Raw genomic sequence first — 6,000 nt, 5'->3', positions numbered from 1 at the left:
CTTTGCTAATTCAACAGAAATCACAACTACCGCTGTCTGCCGGCAACTCTGCCACCCAAGGGACAGAGAAAAGATGGAATAACCTATAATAAACTATTTTCTCCCATAAAGCAACTTAATCAAAAAGGGGCTACTAATATACTGTCTCTAGCCTTTTTTTTGCCTACAGCCTGCCTATAAACCTTGCCAGAATATCTGGACTCTCTTTTTATTTAGCAGCAGATAAGGCAGAGAGGTCCTTTGATTTAATACAGCTTAGAGATAAGAGGTGATAGAGCACCTCAATGAAAATGCTGTGGCTGAAGTTTGCTTACTTGCCAGACTCCCTCAGAAACTCCAGATGTAGCACAGTTACACCTCCAACAGTCCCATGGCGTGGGACTCCGGGAGCCTACAGTAAGATCCAGCCACAGGCTCAAAGCAGGCAGGATGGGGGTGGGTGGGAGGAGGAGCTGGCTGACCTGCTCGAGGAATGCCCCAGAGTAGGGGAGCAGGAGCTGCCACATTCTCCTCCACATTCACCAGTGTCTGACACTGCCTACAAAAGACCCTGATGTGTGTTTGGATGATCTGCTTTCTGGCACTTGCCTTGGGTCTTTGATGCTTGAAAAGTAGCTGCAAGGCTGCTAAAAAAAGTAATGTTTTGACAGTGCTGCAATTCAAACCATATGCTGAACTTTAACTTTTAATACTGCTTTGTAAATAAGGTATCAAAGATGTTGGTAAGAAGAAAGCTCTGACAATGACAAAGCTGATCACATACTGCTGCACCAGCTTTTCTCTCAGCTGCTTTTTGAAAACTCTGAGAGTTTTGGTATCCAAAAATAACATCTCAGGAATTGACATAATAGCTGTTTACTGCTACGACCTATTTTCACCATAAGCTTAAAAAAACCCACCAACAAACAACAAAACCAACAAACCCTGCCTGAGCTAGGTGAAACTTAGGAGAAAGCAACTTTGCACTCAATGAAAGGGAAATCCCTTGATCCAGCACACCCAGGGTCATGCAGTTGCCATTACACAGTTCCTTTTGCCAGCCTTGAGGAGAAAAAGCCCAAAACACAGCAACACCTCTTTGGCACTGAGGCAGCTGCCACTGCCAGCGGGGTTGTTCCCAGCAGCAGATATGAATCTGTACAGCAAGGGGTGATGCACAGCAGCTTTTCTCTTCTCTCCCTTTAAAGGCCACTGATGAAGCCAATAGCAGTCTACCTTTCACAGCTTGAGCATATTTTTTACAAGCTGCTGTATAATCAGATGAATAAGTGGAGATCTCCCTTCCTCTGCCTCAGTTCTGCTGCTGCCTCTCTCCTCTCTCTCTCCCCCTCTTCCTCCCCTCCCCTCCTCTCCCCTTCCCTCCCCTTCCATCTTCCTCTCCTCTCCCCTCTCACCTTTACTCTTTTTTTCCTTCAACTTTCTTCTCCTATGTCACTTCTATTTATCTTGCTGAGCCCTCTTAATTATGAAATGACAATTTAGATAGTTGTAAATTGTAAAGGTAGTCCAGAATATTATGCATCCTTGTCAGATGCATTCCTAATTTAATGTTGTATGTCAGAGTTAGCAATTCCTTCTCTTTTATTTAATTAAAGTTGAATTCCCACTAGTTGTAAAAAATATTTTTCTAACTCGGGTTCTGTTCTTGCACTTAAATATATAATCAGGTACAGATTTATTCCATTTGCAGAAATTTCGAAACTTTCTGTGTTTGTCCAGCAGTATCCACTTAGAATGCAATTTAAGTTCCTTTTGCCCACATGGACTACACTGTCATATTACAATCGAAAGAGAACTGTTCTTTATGGACAAAAGCACAGTCAATATATTTTGAGCACTATACTATGATCCAGTCCCAGCTGAATAAATTAAGATTCAAGACTGTGTGGAGTGGGATTTTTTTCTCTTTCTTGAAAAACAACGTACTTTAAAAGTTAGAAATATACAAAATAAGTTTAAATGACCAAGTATTAAAATAATCCTTTTCTACCTACTGTGAAATTAAAAACACAACAGAGTATCTCAGGCTTTCTCATGCAATGGTGCCAACATGAGAATAAATCTCAAGGAAGTTCTAGGAAAGAGAGTGAAGAGCTGCAGCAGCAGTCATGTAGCCATTTTTTTGATCACTCATAAAATAAACCTGTAGGTTTAATAACTTATTTTATTAAGTTATAACAGAGGACAATGGTCTTTGTTGATTCAGGTACAGATTCAAAGCCACCAAGAAGGTCTTTACTTAGAAAGCTACTTGTCTTCAGTGATCTCTTCCCAGGCATTGGAAGGACCTGATCCAGCATTGAGGTTGAAGGTATCCTTCTTATTAGAACCCAAGCCCCTTGTAGGGAGGAGTCACAGCATGTCCTATAATGTCCTGCATTCATATTCCAGGACACTCTGTAGAATCTACCTACCCCATGATACTATCTCAACCAACACATCCCAATGAAAGCACTGCAGATAGTATCTTCAGGATGAGCAGCTAAAGCCCTTAACAGTGACATCTTAGTTTTGGCTGACTAGTATTCCATTTAGAGAGGTTCTGAGGGATTTCTGAGGTCTTAGCTTATGCTAGCATGAGGACAACCAAGAAAGGGTCACCACTCTTGTGCACAAGGACACAGCAGAAGTAGCCCCCGGTCATGTGGTGAGAACATCTTGTCTCTGTTTCTGACCTGTCTCATTTAGGAAAACTTCACTCAAAGAATAGGAAAACAACTCAAAGTATCTTTACCTCCTCATCAGACCTAGAGAGATTGAAGTTTGTTGCCTTTCAGACAGTAAAACTTGACTTTCATAAGTGGCATTGATAGAGTTTAGCCTGCTGCACCAGTCCTTAGACTTCCCATTTGGGTAGGAAGGAGCAAAGCTCAGCACTGTGCAGGCTCACCTCGTGTTTCGGACAAATACAGAGAGAGGTATTTTGCTGCATTTGTTTTTAAAGGAAAATGGTTTGAAATGGCTTCCCACATGGCACAGTTTGCTCTCAGCTTACTTTTCCTTGGAATTACTTTTTCCTGCCTGCTTCAGACAGATGACTGGAGCCAGAGGAGTGATCACACTAGGCAGTTCCTACAGAAAACACAGAATGGGAAATACTTAGCAACTACATACAGCATTTAACTGCAATGCACTTTGCAAAGTCTGACCTTTTGCTTTGCAGTGAGATGCCTGTAGGCAGACCTCCACAAAACTGAAGAGAGGTTAATGCAAAAGCAACTATCAACAAAACACAGGCCATCATTGTGTGTTAGCCATTCCCAGCAACACAGCCATTCACAGCAAGGGAAATAGACATGGCTAAATTAAGTAGTTTGAAATCCTGCCCCAATAGTGCACATGTAAAATGACTGTGAGGTTATAATAATGATGACGGGACCATTTATCTGTCTGGGAGCTAATTTTTAGCAAACAAGTAGTATCATTGAAAGAAAGAGATCTGTGCCCCAAGGTACTCAGTGGAAGTGGTAGTTAAGAGTAGATAGCACACTGCTGCTCTCTTTATGATAAATACAATTATATAACATTATTATGCAGTGATATTTTTCACAGCCTGCTTTTACAGATAGGCCATTTTAGAAACACGATAAATAACTGGAGGTGTTCTTCCCAATAGGATGGACTGCCTGAGGTTATTCACATACTAGAGATTCAATGCTCAGAAAGCTTTAAATAAGCTGAGCCCAAAGAAAGGAAAATAAATCAAATGCACCATTGGAGGAACAGAAGAGGATTTATTTTCTCAAGACAGTACTCCATAGGAGCTGTGCATCAGTTGCAGGTGTAAGTCCATAGTGAAAACAGTGGCTTGCAAGCTAAAAGATGCTGCTAAATGGGAATTGCTAACAGTGGGATGGATGCACATTGCTTCTCACCCTCTTCTCTTTTCTTCACCAAATAAAGGGGGACAGCTTTTCTTCCCAGTTCCTCTCAGCCACACAATCTTTCTTCTTTTTCCTACTAAGGAGAGAAACAAGGCTAATGGAAAGAAAGTCACAATCGCCTGCACTGAATTTATTTTCTTCAGCTTGTTGTGATATCTGACAGCAGGAAAAGGGTTGAAAGTAGACTGATAAAGGAGATTGATTAGTTTTGATGTGGGAATCAGAAGAAAATGCTGGCAACTATTAATGAAAGTTTCCTGCTTGATTTATAAACGAGGGGAAGGATGAAAAGTCATTAAAAGCTTGCAAGAAAATTCTGGGTGTGTTCATCCAGTCAACTGTACTAAATCAAAGCAGGTGTAGATCTTTACAGAGAAAGGGAAAATACATGAGTAGTGCCTTCAAAATAGACATTTACAATCAGGATATTTCAGATAGATCCCGAGGTTTTGTTTTTCAGCCTCCTGCAATAAATTCACAGTTAGCATTAGATTCTTCATCTGTATGAGTCTATCCTGAGACTTCAAGTTTAGACAGTGAACAGTTCACCAGTTTTCAGGAAACAAAGTGTCATTTTCTATATAAACTCTGAGACCACTGTCTTGGAATATAAAAAACAGGAGAGTTACTAGTGTAGCTGATGGGTTTTATCTACCATTCATATAATAATGTTGTCCACAGGAAGTCCATCATTTCAAGATATAAAGAAGATAAAATCATAACTATAACCTTCCAGAAAGTCAAGTATTTTTGGGAGCACTATGAGCAAACCTGAACTCCCAGATTGCTGTGCTATTTGAAGAATTCTATGAAAATTTGTGGCACCTCATTAGCAGGCAACAATTATCTTTGGTACTGATGCTAGCCTGGACATGGTCCTGTTTAGCAGGAAAGCAGTGAAGAGATTCTGTGACCTAGAGAGACGTTATTAGAGAAAACAGTCCCAGCCCTTTCAGAAGCTCACACAAGAGAAACAAGCAGAGCAGTTGTGCTTAGACAGGTGACACTGCAGTGTTTAAACAGTGTTATTGTACAGTTCACCCCAGACTGTAGATTAGATCTACAATTGGATACATTATAAATCAGAATTTTTAAAGCAAGAAGTGAATGTTTACAAAAAGAAAAAAAAGTGTCACTGAACTCTCTTAAATATGGAGGTTTCTTAATGAACTGGGTGAAGGGATTTTCAGCTGTATGTAAGACATTTTTATAGTTGGGCTATGTTTGTTGAACTCACATTAAATTCATCACTGTTGTAATCCCAAAGACATTAAGCATGGGAGTATAACCATTCACTGGGGTTACCCAGTACAACTTCAGTTAGGCTAGTTTCTTCACCTTGAGCCTAACCAAGGGAGCACAGAGACGCAGGTCTCAAAGAGGGAAAAAATCAGAGTAAGTTGAGTGAAGTATCAATTAGATACCTACACCAAATTTAAAGCCCTGAATTTGCAGTTAGGTACTAATGCTGGAGGCACATTTTGTCCCTAGACATTTCACTGTCTCCCCAGTCTTGATATAACTGACCAACACCGCTCTAGACAGTGTCAAGTGAAGTCAGGGTCCAGAAATAAGTTGTTTTCTGGCTAAAATTCTCTGCAGACCTCAGTGCAGTAGATATTTCTATATTGCAATAGAAATCCTGAAATCAGCCTCCATGACACAATCGGACTGAAGAATACATATATATTCTTGTTGTGTAATTAAAAATAAATTCCTTATGACAAAATACAGACCATATGAAGAGCACTTTAGGTTAATGGGTACTCAGCTGGAGAAAAGAGACAGGTGGGGAGAAAATTCATTCCCAAGCCAAATCTTAAAATTTATATTTGCATTTATGAAAAAAACCAAAACATTTCTGTAAAATAGGTGCAAAGATGTTAAGAAATGTGTTCTTATTTCTTTTCTGCATTATAGAAAAGAAATCCACAGGACAACAGTTAGGTTTCCAAATGTAATAAAAAATCCCCATTCTGGCATCAAATTCTGATTTCATCACTTTAATACAGCTTCAGTAACTTAAATTACCTCAACAGAACCTTAAATTGCCTTCAAAAGTCTCACTTAGTTTCTTTAATCACGTTTCAGTCATTTATATTATGAGAACTGCTGA

Source organism: Apus apus, chromosome 4, assembly GCF_020740795.1.
Source record: "Apus apus isolate bApuApu2 chromosome 4, bApuApu2.pri.cur, whole genome shotgun sequence".
In the NCBI taxonomy this organism is placed as follows: Eukaryota; Metazoa; Chordata; class Aves; order Apodiformes; family Apodidae; genus Apus; species Apus apus.
Note: the sequence above shows the minus strand (reverse complement) of the source record.